Source organism: Mesocricetus auratus, unplaced genomic scaffold, assembly GCF_017639785.1.
Source record: "Mesocricetus auratus isolate SY011 unplaced genomic scaffold, BCM_Maur_2.0 Super-Scaffold_100037, whole genome shotgun sequence".
Classification (NCBI taxonomy): Eukaryota; Metazoa; Chordata; class Mammalia; order Rodentia; family Cricetidae; genus Mesocricetus; species Mesocricetus auratus.
In genome coordinates, this window is record NW_024429215.1 from 65,989 (window position 1) to 83,359 (window position 17,371).

A 17,371-nucleotide genomic window follows, 5' to 3' on the forward strand; every position below is an offset into this window, starting at 1 on the left:
CTCTCCTGAATTCCTCGCTCCCAAATAAATCACTTGAAAAAGTTTTGTTTGAAGACCTGCTTTCACAGCCATTTGGGAGAATCTCTGCAGGGAAACAACATTGGGGGAGCAGAGTAGAAGTAACCGCATTTCGCCCAATCAGAGCACGTTTCTTCATTTCTGCTGGGGTTTCTCCTTTGGCAGTATGAAACAAAAGTGGTAGCAACTTGGGTCATGGCTGAGATGAAATGCATACATCTGCTGGGAACCTCCCTTAGGAAAGTGGAACAGAGCTCAGCTGCAATCACTACCTTGGAGAGGATCAAGATTGCCACATCTTGTGGGCAGACTATTCCACACCAGATCACAGCTTCAGGTATGGCCTGACTTCATGACAGGTCAGGATACCTGTCCTCTCACAATGGTAAGTATCCAAGACACCTTCCCCTCAAAGCTGTAGGTATACTCTAACTTCCCAACAAATCATGACACCTTTATATCCAGAGCTGTAGATATCTAGGAAACCTTCCATTCACAGATTCAGTTATAGTCTGGCTTCATGACAAGTTAAGGTACCTTTCCCTCCAGCTCTGCAACAAATATACGTATAGTTTGACATCCCTACAAGTTAGGATATCTTAGTCTCCAAGGCTCTGACACTTGCACCAACAACTCAAAATGCCTCTGTTACAATTGCCTCTGAATTCTGCATCCAACAGAGGTTTCAAATCTACTGCCTGAAATTATCCTGGCCCAAGGAATACTCCAGACTAGACTCAACAATTATCCACTACCCCAAAAGACGGAAGACAGTCCATAAAAAACACTGCCACATTCCCCAAAAATGGATTATGGGTGTTTTTCATCCCATAAGGTTAATTATAAGTTGATGTTAGTCATAGCTAACAAAAAAGCTAAACAATGGAGATAGATTCAAAGATCTCTTTCTGAAAGACAAATGAGATACAATATAGAACTGATGAGATAGTAGATTATTGAATTCCTTTGAGTATAAAACAGCAAATATTGATCTCAAAATGTTTTATATTGGAATGGATTTTGGTTTATGGATACAATTTCAAAGATATTTTGTCTATACTATGTGTATATTTCTACTCTTGTTTGTAGAATTGTGTAGTTTTGTAAATTGACACTTAAAGTTTCACCTATGAGGTCCAAGACTTCACTAGCTCTTAGTATTAGGTTTGTTTTCTAGAACTAGACATGGTTAACCTCTTTCCAGTCAGTTGTCAGGAATTTTGTTCAACTTCAGCAACCAACACTATTTTTGAAAGCTCCTTTTCTAACAGGTACATTTAAGAGCAAAGGATTTACCATAATGAAGACAATATCCATTGTAGTAAAAGTTTAACAATGTATCATGTTTTGTTTACTTATGTGGAAATGCAAAATCTTTTAATTAATGCATATTATTTTTGTGAAATTATTATTAATTCTGGAGAATCATATAATAATAAAATTGCATGCTGTAATTTTAAATGCAAATTCATGATTTTAAATGAAAATTACATATGAATTCAAGAAAAGGCAGTGATGTGGAATAATCACCCCAATAAAATATCATTATGACATGATATGTGTCATCAGACTATAAATAAGAGGTCCATGTAGTAATGATTGTTCTGATTGACATTTGACATTGGGTAATAAAATACAATTCTTAGAAGTCTACATTCCTACATAGGACACAACACATTTTGCAAAGATTAATCTAATATTATGGTCATAAAAGATTATATTTCTATTTGAAAATCTGGTATTCTTCAGTATAATCACACAACCATAATGAAATATGATAATTTTGTCAAGGGACTTGAGGTTTTAAGGAAAAGATGATATTCTTTTTGTAATGTTTTTATTTAAATTAGAAACATGAATGCTTCACATGTCAATCCCAGCTCCCTCTCCCACCCCAACTCCCTTGTCCCTCAACCAGCCTCCCAGCCCCCAAACCAATCTCCACATCATTCCCCAGGGATGGTGAAGCCCTCCTTGGGGGGATCTCTAAAGTCTGTCATTTCGTCCAGGGCAGGACCTAGACCCTTCCCCATTCTTATAAACATTTGTTATAGTAAAAGCTGAATAGAAAAGAAAATTGTAGTCTACACTTTAGTGCAGTGATTGAGAGATAAGAGGAAATTTTATCAACATGTGATTATTGCAAATGGAAGAGAGAATACATTAAGCTCTCAGCCCATTAAAATCAATAATATGAATATTGCAGTCTATATTAGAAAAGAATATAAATTCTCATCATGAGCCAGGTATGTTGCTAGTCATCTGTAATCTCAGAATGAGAAAGGCAAAAGTAGGCAAATCTCTATTAGTTCAAAATATGGTCTTCACAGGAAGTTTAAGATAACTCCAAACAAAAATTGAGGACCCACTCACATGAAAATATTATCTGGATTTCAGGCATGTAAACCTTTACTAGCTCCTATATAAAGAGGTTCTAAAACAATTGGAAGAACAAATAAGAGGCTCCAAATCAAGCCCATACTATAATTGTATAACACATTTGCAATAGGGGTCAACTGAGCTTCGTTTTGCAAATTCATCTCTTAATATAAGTAGTGTGGTTAGTTTTGAACTAGGCTTGGAGAAGGTTCTTCCTTTTGGAGTATGGCCTACTCCTGATATGATGAAGACTGAATTTATCTGGCCTTCTCAAAATAATGTAGCACTTTGGGGCAAAAATGAAGCCAAGGAGTGCTGCACTAGAAGCCAAGATAGAGAAGACTTCCATAGCCACCATGACCTTCCCCTTGGTGCTGTGGTAGACAGGGAGGAATGTGACCCAGACACAGAAGAATACCAGCATGCTGAATGACAGGAACTTGGCTTCATTGAATGTGTCTGGTAGATTCCGGGACAAGAAAGCCATGGTATAGCTCCCAAGTGCCAAGGAGCAGAGGTATCCCAGGACACCATGAAAGGCAATAGCTGAGCCCTTGTTGCACATAATGATGATATATCCATGTTCAGCATAAGCATCTTGGTCAAGGAATGGGGGAGAGGTTCCTAGCCAGATTGCACAGAGAACAAGGTGTATCAGAGTACATATGGGGATGATTAAGTTTGGGGCCTTTGATATCATTAACCACCTCACCACTCTGCTTGGAAAAGTGACCTTGAATGCAATAACCACTGTGATAGCTTTGGCCAACACAGTGCCAAGAGCCACAGTGAAAGCACCTCCAAATGCGATCTGCTGCAAGATACAGGAGGTAGTGTATGGACGGCCAATGAAAAGAAATGTACAGAGGAAACAGATGGTGAGTGTGATGAGTAAAGTGTAACTGAGTGTCCTGTTATTAGCCTTGACAATTGGTGTGTCTCTGTTCTTCACAAAGAGTCCAAGAACCACAGCTGTGAGTACAGAGAAGCAAAGAGCCACACTTGTGAGAGACATCCCCAGGGGGTCCTTATAGTCAAGAAAACTCACAACTTTCTGGAGGCATTGCTTCTTCTCTGTGTTTGCATAATGACTTTCTGGACACTTCCTGCAGTGATCCATATCTGTTCAGAAATGAAGGTGATTGTGAGTCCATGTTGAGTTGATCAATTTTATCCTAAGACATTTTTCAGTGCCTGTTCTTTGTATTTTTACCTGTTAGCTTTCTTTTTCTCAGCAACAAATCAAATAAGTATTCTGTAGTGAATAATTCCAAATTCATGCTACCAGTTTTTCTTATTAGATGTTTCACTTGTTATTTATATGTGCACAAAAATATGTGTGAACCCAACCCAGCACTCGTTTCTCCTGCTCTACTCCACACCTTCTCTCAGTTTTCTCTCCAAACGCAATGTGCTCTCTATCTCTTGTTTTTACACTTCAATACACACATAATCTATTCAGTTATGCTAGTCTATATATGCTGTGGGGGCATCTACTGGAATATGTGTAGCATTTCAAAGTCCACAACCTTAAGGAAAAGTGATATCCCTTTTTGTTAATCATCAATTGCTCAGTAGCTTCACAACCCATCTTCTTTATAGTGATATTAATCAAACAAATGCTATGTAACTTACCTCTTTTTAATTTCTGCTGCCTTTTATGCTATTGGTGTATCTGTGGTAGAATTTATTTGAATGCTGCCTTAATTGCTCAAACTGACTTGAATTGAAGATGTATATAACAAAAGAGGGGGACTTTCTTTTGAAATTATTTTCATAAGAGGAGTTCTTGAATATAAATTCAAATTTTTCTAACCTACATAATTTTTTGTGTTTCATACTTTTGTTTCTTCTCTGTTGACTCTTTACTGGATAATAATTATTACATTGTCAAATGCTTGAAAGGTACACTGGTGAACACTTTTCATTACTATTGAGGAAATGTCAAAAATACTGAACCTTTTCTAGAGTACCTAATAAAAGAGTCCTATAATATGTTCTTCTTGTAAGTTTGGAACATTCATCTTTTGTTTGAAATTCAGGTACACTTATTCATACATATCAGATGTCCCCCATCCATTTTTATGTGTTTCTTAAAAGGAACTCAACAATAGACCTTCTATTTTATTTTGTTGAAAAACTTTGACAGGGATTTAAGTACACTTTAGCAAAATAAAAGTATTTCTCTACATATTGTAAATATTTACTTGTTTCCTTACATTATTTTGACACATTGACATAACTCTTCTCAGGGCCAAATCTAAAGATTTTATTTCAAATTTGGTAATTTCCTTCCTTTCATATGGAAGTGTTGATATTCGTTTGGTTTTCTGCTCTACTTTCTAATGAATGAACCACATGTACAAGTCCATCCCATAAGAAATGCAAATAATAGATGTAATGTAAACTGGTTTATACAGAATGAGGATCTGTATTTCAAGATAGCATTAACATTTTGGATAAAATTAAATCAGTATTTTTTTCGATTTCAAGTGTTTAGTAGAATTAGCCCCAATAATTTTGTGATATATACTTTTTAGAAGGATTTTTATGGGTAAATGAAACTCTCTTGCTATATATACAAGAAAAATATTCATTAAACTGCCATAAACCAAAGTGCCATTATATGTGTACACATATACTTGTGCATTAGCTCTCTTTCTCTTTCTCTTTCACTCAAGATCTCTCTCTCTCTCTCTCTTACACATATATAAGCACATATCCCATAAACACATAATATATACATCCATAGAAATTATTCATGCACATAATGAATGTATATATAGAATGCCCATACATATATATACATGTATTTGCATATATCTGTTATATATATACATATATATATATATATGTTAAGTAGGGTTACAATTGGCTGACAGATTGAGAGCACAGTTATTATATCTCACCATGGGAAATTCATGGAGCAATTTCAGAAAGAACATAGGAATCAGAGATTATGTAATTCTGTAAGAGAAAAAATAATAATGGACAAAGGATCATATTTACACTTATAAATTCCCAGGTGTGACATCATGCATATGACCTGTGAAAACTTAGACCAGATCAAATATCATGCATGGAATATTTGCATAAATAACTACCCTTCCTCAAGAAGCTATTTATTTCATTATTGTTATAAGAGGAAGACTCATTTGTCTTTAAGAGTGTGGTCTGTGCTAATAATTGAGTCATATTCCAGCAGATCCTCCATAATAAAAAGCATTTGGGTAATGTAAATAGGATTCAGTAAAGTTTTATTTAATATTTTTTCAACAGAACAACACATGAGCTAGATGAATGGTTTGGAACATTTGACAAGGCATAGGTATGATGAAAATACATAATATGAAACACTCAAAAGATTCCAAAATACACGAAATCTCAAAATTGTTGAAACCCTGGTTCTTACTTTATTACTAGCTATGTAAACTGATTTTAAAGATTTTTCTTCCCAAAGAAAGAACCTGTGAGTATGTTCATGACCTTTTCCTTAATGTCAAGATTCTATATTCCATTGTAGGTCTTAGCTCATGACCTAATTCTGCATAACCAACTGTTGAAATTATCTTGAGGATATTGTTTATCTTACATGAAACAACAATAGAGACATACATAAACATAGTCAATAAATAGGAAATTTGAAATTTATTTCTGCTGTACAGACAAAAACCTGTGTAATGAAGACATCAAACACAAATTTCTAATCTTCTGCTCAATATGAAAAATGTTATCTGGGAAGAGTCATTATGAGTATAACTTATCCTACACTTATCTGAGTCCTCATCATTTTGAAATACAGTTATTTAGTCATTAAAGTTTGCCACTATGTTACTTTGTGTAAATTTTTGTGGGGGAAGTAAAACATGTGGATCAGAACAAAGTACAGGGATTTCTTGCAATTGCCTAGAAATATAAATCAATTATAAATTTCTATGTCTTGGGTGATTAATTCCAGGAATGGTAATAAATATTTTGTGACCTAAATAAGAAGAGGAACAAAATTGTTTCACCTCTATGCATATATTCTTCAGTGGTTAAGGTAATGCGAGCTCCTGAAGAGATGTGGAACCATTCTCTGTAAAATTTCTGCTTACCTGTCTCATTAGTAATCTCATTGTCAGGACAAGGAATACAATCATAGCAGCAAACAGCCTTGCCTTCAATGGAAACTTTCCTGAATCCAGGTGCACAACTCTCACTGCACACAGACTGAGGAATCTAAGAATAATGGACACACTTTTAATAAATACTCTGAGTTTATTGAAAACCCCAATAATACTGGTTTTGTATATTACATAATTTATTTAAAATCTTTATACCTACAAATGCAGAAAACAATATTAAATACTGTGTCACATACATAACTGATTTGAGATTATTACAGTGTTAGAGATTTTGGAGCATAACAAGTTTGAAGAAGGTATGTCAATGAAAACTTGGCTTGCCGGGCGGTGGTGGCGCACGCCTTTAATCCCAGCACTCAGGAGGCAGAGGCAGGCGGATCTCTGTGAGTTGGAGGCCGGGCTGGACCGATAGCCTCTGAAACAATACAGAGAAACCCTGTCTCGTGAAAACCAAAAAAAAAAAAAAAAAAAGAAAAAAGAAAACTTGACTTAGAAGGGCAACTGCTCCTTTCAGACAGTTCTTGTCTCTTTACTTACTGACTAATGTGTTGAGTAACTTTTCTGTTTACTATCATTGTGAATCATACTAACCACCTTGATCCAACTTGCAATCATCATGGAGGCAAATGTTCAGGTATTTCTATCACTAAACTTAAAGAGAAGTTTAAACGTTTCACTCTAAAAGTGGGTGTCACTATGCCATTGATAGTTGTCTCAGAAGGAATAGTAATGAGAAAAAATATTATCTGTGGTATTTATTTCATTCTTCTTTGACTATTGTGTTATTAGGAACCTCATGATCCCAAAGAAATATACACTGCATCTACACACTTTCAGTAAAAAGAAACACTTTCTTTTGGTTATTTTAACTATGTATTTATTTGCAGCAGGACTTGAAAGAAACAAACACACCTGTACTATATAGAAGTTTCCCTTTAAATAGGTGGAAGAGGGAAATGATAATTAATTGTGTGCTAAAACTTTTAATCATGAATCAACTATTCTACTGTTCAGAGGATTTGAGAGGTGAGTGATCCTCTTCCCTCTTGGAACACACGTCCAATAGGAAAATGGTCTTAGGACAAAACCCTGAGCCCTGTGCCCCCCACCCTTCTCAGCCACACTTCCAGGTCAGCAGGAATGACTCCTGCATGCAGTCCTGCATGCAGGCTAGACCAACAGCCCCCAGTTGGACACACTCTGCCTTAAACCACCCATCCCTATTGAGTTCAACAGCACCCTGGGACACATGCACATAGTACACATATGATTGAGAGAGAGGAGTGCAAAAGAAGACACAGAGGGAAGACTGAGACCTGCCTCTGGGACAAAGACATCTACCATAGAGAGATTGCTGAGGAAGAAGACAAAGATTGAAGGACCATGAAGGAAATAAACTGCCTGCACCAAGCAAAAGAAGCGATGGATAGACATCAATATTTAGAATACATTCAAGGACCTAAAGACCAATATGGCAATACCAGAACTCAGAGCTACTATATCAGGAAGATCTGAACATCCTAATGAAGAAGAAGAAGAAGAAGGAGAAGGAGAAGGAGAAGGAGAAGGAGAAGGAGAAGGAGAAGGAGGAGGAGGAGGAGGAGGAGGAGGAGGAGGAGGAGGAGGGACAGGAGGAGGGGGAGGAGGAGAAGGAGAAAGAGAAGGAGAAGGAGAAAATAACTTTAAAAATATTTTGATCAAGATGATAGAGTTCCTTAAAGTAGAAATGAAGAATTCCATTACAAAAATGGAGGGAAAGACACAAAATAGGAAGATATCAATAAATGCCATGAAGAAAATCAAGAAAACCAAGAAAAAAAACTAGCCCAATACTTGAAAATTGAAACAGAGGAAATAAAGAAAACACAAATGGAGGGAAATTTGGAAATGGAAAATCTGGGTAAATGAACAGGAACTACAGATACAAACTCATCAAACAGAATGCAAGAGAGGAGAGAATCTGAGGTGTTTAAGACAGGATAGAAGAAATGCATTCATTGGTCAAAGAAAACATTAAATTCAACAAAGGCATAACACAAAATTCCAAGAAATCTGCAACAGCACGAAAAGGCCAAACCTAGTAATAATAGGATTAAAAGGAGAATACCAGCTCAAAGGCACAGAAAATACATTCAATATAATCATAAAATAAAATTTTCCCAATGTAGAGGAGCAAATTCCTGTGAAAATACAAGAAGCTTATGAATACAAAATATATTAGATAAAAAATACACCCACCTAATCATAATCAAAAGATTCTTGACAGAAAAAAGAAAAAAATATAGAGAACTGCAAAGGGAATAGGTTAAGAATCCTATGAAGACAAACCCATCAGTATAACTTCCAACTTCTCAGTGGTGACTCTCAAAGCTAGAAGGCCCTGTACAGACATTATTCAGACTCTAACAGATCACAGGTGCCAATCCAGCTTACTACACCCAGCAAAACTTTGAATTACCATAAATGGAAAAAACAAGATATTCCATGAGAAAACTAGATTTAAACAATACCTATCCAAAAATCCAGCCCTTCAGAAAGCACTAGAAGTAAAAATCCAACCCAAGGAGGTTAGACATAACCAGGAAAGCACAGGCATTTAATAATCCCACACACTCAATCCTCACCCTCCCACACTAACACCACGAAAAAGTAACAGGAATAAACAATCACTGCTCATTGATATCCCTTAGTGTCAATGAACTCACCTATAAAAAGACATAGGCTATCAAATGGATAGGAAAACAGGATCCATCCTTCTGCTGCATACAAGAAACCCACTGCAACTTCAAAGACATATGTTTCCCCAGAGTAAAGGTATTGGGAAAGAATTTCCAATCAAATGGATCTAAGAGCAAAGCTACTGTGGTAATCCTAATATCTAACAAAATGGACTTCAAACTAAAGGTAATCATAAGAGATAATGAAAGATATTTAATATTTGTAACAGGACAAACACAGGAAAAGAATTCTTAATTGTGACTATATATGCCCCCAAGACCAGGGCACCAACATTCATAAAAGAAACATTACAAAATCTTAAATCACACATCAAACCCATCACACTAATAGCACGAGACTTTAACACCCTTCTCTCCCAAGACATAAAGGTAAAGAAGAAACAAGGGATCTAGTAGATGTTATGACTCAAATGGGATTAACAGATACTTTTCATACGTTCCACACAAACACACAAAAAATGCACCGTCTTCTCAGCACGCCAAGAAACCTTCTTAAAATTGACCACGTACTCAATTACAAAGCAAATTTCAACAGATACAGAAAAATTGGAATAATTCAATGTGTTATATGTGATTACCATAGCTTAAAATTATAATTCAACATCACAAATTCTAGAAAGCCAAAAACTCATAGAAAGTGAACCTAGTCTCTCCAGAGTCAAGTAAGAAATAATTAAAGGAATGAAAGACTCCCTAGAACTTAGTTAAAAAGAATGTACAACATATTCAAACTTATGGGACACTGTGAAAGCAGTGCTAAGAGAAATTTTCATAGTACTAATTGCCCAAATAATGAAGGTAGAGTAACCCCATACTATTCAATTAAGAAAATACATGACACTTTAAGAACAAGAAGCACAAGGAGTAGACTCCAGGCAGTAATCAAATTGAGGGCAGAAATCAATGAAACATAAATAAAGAGAACAATAGAAAGAATCAATAAAAGTATTTGGTTTTTTGAGAAAATCAACAGGATAGAGAAACTGTTGTACAAACTAACCAAAAGGCAGGGACAGAATTTCCAAATTGACAAAATCAGAAATGAAAAGGGGGAGGGGGACATAACAACAGATATTAAGAAAATCCACAGAATCATCAGTTCATACTTTGAAAACCTGTACTCTACAAAACCGGAAAATATAAAAGAAATGGAAATTTTTTTGGATTTGTACCACATATCAAAATAAAATCAAGACCAGATAAACAATTTAAATAGAACTATAACCCCTAAGGAAATAGAAGTAGTCATCAAAATTACCCCCCCAAAAAAGCAATACAAACAAAAAACAAAAAAAGGCTAGGGATGGATGGTTTCAGCACAGAATTCTAAGAGAACTTCAAAGAAGAGATACCTATACTTCTCAAACCATTCCACAAAATGGAAACATAAGTAACATTGCCAAATTCCCTTCATGAAGCTACAGTAACCAAGATACCCAACCAATAGAAAGATACAACAAAGAATGAGAAATCAGACCAATCTCCCTCATGAACATTGTTGGAAGAATACTCAATAAAGTACTAGCAAAACTAAGAACACATCAGAAATATCATCCACCTTAGCCAAATAGGCTTCATCCCAGAGATTAATGGTTGGATCAATATGGTTTGTTCTATATGGTTGACATATAGAAATTTGTCAAAGTAATCCACCATATAAACAAACTGAAAGAAAAAGCCACATGATCATCACATTAAATGCTGAAAAGCCTTTAAAAATTCAACACCCCTTCATGACTGAAGTCCTGGAGCAATCAGGCATACAAGGAACATAGCTAAACATAATAAAGAAAAATGTATCAAGGCAACATCCAACATAAAAGTAAATGAGGGAAACTTGGAGCAATCAAGGGCATACACATTGGAAATGTAGAAGTCAAACTATTCCTATTTGCAGATGATATGATAGTATACATAAGTGACCCCAAAAAATTCTAGCTAGGAACTCCTAAAGCTGATAAACACCTTCAGTAATGTGACAGGATGCAACATTAACTCAAAAAATCATTAGTCTTGTTTATAAAAATGATAAAGTGGCTGGTAAAGAAATCTGAGAAACATCACTTTTTACAATAGTCACAAATATAAAATGTATTGGGCTAATACTAACAAAACAAGTGAAAGGCCTGTACAACAAGAACTATGTTTCTAAAGAAAGGAATTGAAGAGGATATCAGAAAATGGAAATAGCTCCCATGCTCTAAGATAGGTAGGACCAACATAATAAAAATGACAATCCTACCAATAACATTCTAAAGATGCAACACAATCCCAATCAAAATTCCAACACAGTTCTTCATCGACCTTGAAAGAACAATACTCGAGTTCATATGAAAAAACAAAGAGCCCAGAATATCTAAAACAATCCTGTACAATAAAGGAACTTCCAAAGGCATTGTCATCCCAGACTTCAAACTGTGTTATAGAGCTATAGTAATAAAGCAGATTGGTTTTGTCACAAAAACAGACAAGTGGATTAATAGAATTGAGTCAAAGTCTTTTATATCAAACAACACCTATGAACACATCATTTTTGAGAAAGAAGCCAAGATGGAAAAAGGTAAACCTCTTTAACAAATGGTGCTGGCATAACTGAATGTTAGCATGCAGAAGATTGGAAATAGTTCCATATCTATTACCATGCACAAAACTCAAATCCAATTGGATCAAGAACCTCAAGATATACTTGTACATTGAACCTGATAGAAGATAGTGTGAAGTAGGCTGGAACACATTGGCACGGAAGACCACCTCGTAAATATAACACCAGTAGCAAAAACACGGAAAACTTCAATCAATAAATGGGACCCCTGAAAATGAAAACTTCTGAAAGACAAAGGACACTCTCAAGAAGACAAAACATCAGATTATAGAATTGGATAAAGATCTTCACAAATCCACATCTGGCAGAGTTTTGATCTGCAAAAGTCATAAAGAACTCATGAAGCTAGATGTAACAAATACAAAATAAACCAACTGAAAAATGGTGTAGAGAGATAACAGAGAATTTTCACCAGAAGAATCTCAAATGCCCAAAATACATTTAAGGAAGTGTTCACCATCCTTAATTATCAGAGAAATGCAAATCAAAATGACTCTGAGATACCATCTTATACCTGCCAGAATAGCTAAGATTAAATATATTGAGGACAGTCTATGTTGGAAAGGATGTGGAGTCAGGGTAATAATCCTCCACTGCTGGTGGGAGTGCAAATTTTTACAGCCATTTTTGAAATCAGTATGTCAGTTTCTATGAAAATAGGGAATCAATATAAATCAAGACCAAGCAATATCACCCTTGGGCATTTAGGCAAAGGATACTCAATCATACAACTAGGACATTTGGTAAACAACATTCATAGCATCATTATTCAAAGTAGCCAGAACTGGGAATCAATTCACTGGGGTTTCCCAACTCAGTCCCATTCTCCTGCTCAGCGAGGTTTTCATCTGCCGAACAGGGTTCCAACACTATTGTTCATCTAGCAGTGCCAAAGACCTCAGGCGTTCCTGGAGACTGAGTGTCTCCACAGCCCTCCTGCCCACTCAGAAATTAACACTTTCCACCACACCAGCCCGGCATGCCTTGGTCCTCAGGAAGCTTGGGGAATGGGCCCCCTGAACAGCCACTAAACACCTTGGCTTCCCCTGGCCATAAGCAGTGCCTCTATCAGCTGTTGCCAAAACGAGCATCCCGAAAGTCACACGGCATTCGATTTCCTTCCTACCTGTAAGGTTCCACAACACTCCAGAACTGCGGGGGCGGGGGAGGCTCTTTCCCTTCCTTTTAATAAAAGCCTCCTCGCTAACTTTTGCAAAAGCTACCTATCAGTTTTCAGATTACATGGGAAAAATACAGAGCACCCACAATGGAGCTGTGTTTGATGGCACACGTGTGCCACCTGCTGGCCAAGCATAGTCATTGCGGGTAAACATCCTTTTTGCAATTTGAGATCATTGGAGGTAAAATTTGCATTCTGGTAGTTAAGTTTGTCATAAGATTACCTACTCTATACCATGGCAGATAAACTTATGATGCAGGATGTTAGACATATCATTATTTATTACATCAATAACATCATGGATTATAACATGCCTCAAATATATTTAAGTCTAATGCTAACAATTAGCTTCATAGTCCACAAATTATCCTGGAAGACAGGGCTTGATCATAGGGTAGAAAGCAGGGAAGTTGTGCAAACTGTTGGTAAATTGGAGACAAAAATTCAAAATCTCCAGGCCAATGGTAAATTTATATCAAAGTAGATACCTTGAAACTGAAACATAACAACTTACAAGAGAGAATTGATTTCTTGCCCACTGCCCTTTTGGCCAAAATAGAATTAATTCAGTAGGACATTATCACGCTTGCAGAAACAACTCATTCTATGTCTGATGATTCAACTAATAAAACTCAAAAACTGGAAAATCAGATTGTCAGAATTACTGACACAATTCATCCAATGTATGAATATAATGAATGGCTGGCAGATAGTACAATATTCCTAGAAGGCAACTTACATGCCATTCAGGCCTCTAGGAATGATAATATTACGTGCTTGTAATTACACATAACTGACAAGGGGAAGGAAAGGGCAAACTCTATTAGGTCCTTAGAAAACCCAGGAAATTCAATCACTGAGAGAAATGGTGGCTACTAGACTACAGTTCTTAGATGACTTACAATCTGAGACATCAGATTCACCAGTTCTAGCACCAAGTCATGGCAGAGGTTTACATACACCTCAAAGACATGGGAAAGATCTTCCTAAGGTTGTTATTTCATGTCTTATGGCTTTCCCAGTATCTATAACTGAAAACCCACCAATGAAGAGGAATGCTAATGGTTCCATTGCTTACCAATGGGAACCCATACAAATGAAAAACCTCAAAGGAATCAAGCAGGCCATTGTCACTTACAGAGTCCCCTTCCTGTATGTCTGAGAACTGTTAAATGCTTGGGAAATCACCAATAAGGTTACCCCAAAAGATTGGAGTCATTTGATTTCAGTGGTGGTAGACAATTCATCTGATTCAAAAGAAGATACGTTGGAAAAGATGTTTGAGGCAGTAAAGGAAACTTTACAAATTGCCCGAGACAAAATGCAAAGAGGAGATTCTATTAACTATTTAGGTTATAAAATAGACCTACAGAAAATTAGACTGCAAAAAGTACACATCAGAAGAGATCATTACTAGACTGTAGGAGAAATTTCTCAACTACAAACAATTATTGGAGTAAAAGTGCATGATTTAAAACACCTGAAAATGGCCCTAAAAGGAGACAAGAACTTAAATAGTCCACCAATATTATCAACTGAGGCTGAAAAAGAATTATAATGGGTAGAAAAGAGTCTATTAGAAGCACATGTGAACCAAGTGGATCCAAAACTGGACTTCATTCTGGTTATTTTATCATGTAGAGAATTTCTCTCAGGAATATTAATGCAGAGGGAAGACATCATACTAGAATGGGTATTTATACCACATAAACAGAATAAAAAACTGAATACAAATATAGAAAAGATGTCTGATTTGATATTAAAAGGTAAGTTAAGGCTTTGTCAACTAACTGGAAAGGGCCCAGTGATTATTATATGTTTAATATATGAGGAAATTTCCTTCTTAAGGAAGGATAATAAATATTGGCAAAGGGCTTGCAGTGACTTTTTTGGGACGATTAGTAACAATTATCCAAAAACAGAGAGAATCAAATTCATAAAGAAAAGAATTTGGATTCTTCAGCAAATTGTAAGAAAAATGCCAGTCTCTGGAGTTCTTACATTCTACACTGATGTAAACAAGTCAGGTAAGACAGGTTATAAATCAGGAAATATAAGTAAAGTAGTTCAAAACCCTTACAACTCTGTCCAAAAGGCAAAGTTTTATGCCATTCTCTTGGTACTTAAAGACTTTACTCTCAACATAGTGACAGAATTTCAGTATACAGAGAGAATCGTCTTATACATTGAGACTGCAGAATTTGTTCCTGATATACAGAATTAACCTCATTGTTTCTACAATTACAGGAAACTATCAGAAATAGAACTCATCCTATATATATAGCACACATCAGGTCCCATATGGGTCTGAATGTCCTCTAGCACAAAGTAATGGTGATATTGATCATTTATTAATACTAAGTATGTTGGAAGCTTCAGAATTTCATAAGAAACAGCACATTAATAGCAAAGGCTTAAAGAATGGATTTTTCTATCACTTGGGAACAACCCAAGGAAATAATGAGAAACTGCTCCACATGTTCATTCTATAATCAAACTCCATTACCAGCAGGCAGTAGTCCCAAAGGTATTCACAGAAATGGAATTTAGCAAATGGATGTATTTCACTTTCCAGAATTTGTAAGTTTGAAATATGTGCCCCATACCATAGACACGTTCCCAAGCTTCCAATGGGTTACTGCCCTCAATTCTGAACAGGCTGATTCTGTTATCACACACCTCTTATATGGCTGTTATGGCTATACCTACACAAATGAAAACTGACAATGCTTCAGCATATGTCTGCAGCAAATTGGAACAGTTTTTCAAATATTATAGCATAAAACATGTAACTGGTATACCTCAAAATCCTACAGGACAAGCAGTGGTTGAGAGATATAACCACACCTTAAAAGAAATGCTTCATAAACAGCCATGGGGAACAAAAACCCCTAAACAAAGATTACATAATGCTTTAATAACATTGAACTTTCTTAATGCTAATGATAAAGGACAAACAGTTGCAGAAAAACACTGGACTACAGAAACAACTTCTGAACTAAACCAAGCAGTGTATTTCAAGGATGTTATAAACTTAGCTTGGAAACCAGGATATGTGTTATATTGGGGAAGGAGTTTTTCCTTGGTCTCCACAGGAGAAGAAAAACTTTGTATTCCATCAAAATTAATCAAGATTTTATCTGAACGGGAAAGCTCAGGAGGAGTAAAGATGACAGCTCATCTACAAAGTCACATTCTACATGTAAGGTGAACTCACAAAGGAAGGGAAGTGTTTTGTTTTTGTCTACTCAGGGACACCCATCTCCAAACAGTGGAAAAATACTGGATGTATGGATATCTGAGGAAGTGAGAATAGCTACCCAGAGGACCACCAAACAAACAAGAATCCACTATGAGGTATATGTCTAATTCTCTCCTTCTTGTTCTTATAATATCCATTTCTCCTTGCTTTTTAATACTCTTTTAGTCCTAATTCATTTAACTGAAGCTGGCTTTGGAGTTGGATTGGCTCTCCTCTTCTATATCCAAGCATGTTGTTAAAATAAAATTCAGAATTTCGGTGTTGTATCAAGGAGCCATTGATGTAACACAGAAAAAAAATTCTAGGGACTGTCATCGGTTTATACTCAGTTCCTTTACTGAACGTTTAATTTCCCTCACATTTACCATCTTCCTCATTGTTTTGTCTCCCAGTATGCATACATATAAAAGTTAAAATTCCTCTGTTAATGTTAAAGTTTGAATTTTCCACAGAGAACAAGGAATTTTCCAGGAGTTATCATCAAAAACTTCGGAAAGAAAATGGGGCCCCACATCACCGACTTCACCTGACAAGAACCATCCTGAAACCGGTTTGGGACTACATCATTCTACAAAACTCTGGACCAATATACTGACATGGTGCACCTTCTACAATTTGGCCAGAGCCTCAGACAAGAGCTTCAATCAACATTAGAAGTTCAGTCAAGAAGTTCAATCAAGCATCTCCCACAAACAAAGACTGAATGCAAATGAGACTTTTGTTACACTAACATTTTCTTCCTATAGAATCCCATGAGGTCATTGACCCATTTCAGCAGGAAGTAATTTTGAGAATACTACACCCCCTTTCCCTACTGTTGATACTGCAGGATAGTTTACACCTGTTAGTGTTAGTTTTCATTTATTTAGGGTTGGGATTGGAAGGAGGTGTTCAGACTTGGGCATCTCTTTCAGATAAGTTTAGGATTTAGATGGGATAGATATGCTTAGGATAAGATATAGGTAGATTATAATTTGTTTATCATCTTCCATGTTATATGCTTTATATATGCTTGAAATATTTTGTATATTGACACAATTTAGTTTTGAATTAGTCTAAATTTTT

At 36.0% G+C, this 17,371-nt stretch overlaps 1 pseudogene; it reads right to left on the bottom strand.

The window, feature by feature from the left end:
* Window positions 1-2,590: 2,590 nt before the first annotated feature.
* Window positions 2,591-17,371, bottom strand: part of LOC121135292 — a 52,147-nt pseudogene continuing 37,366 nt past the window's right edge.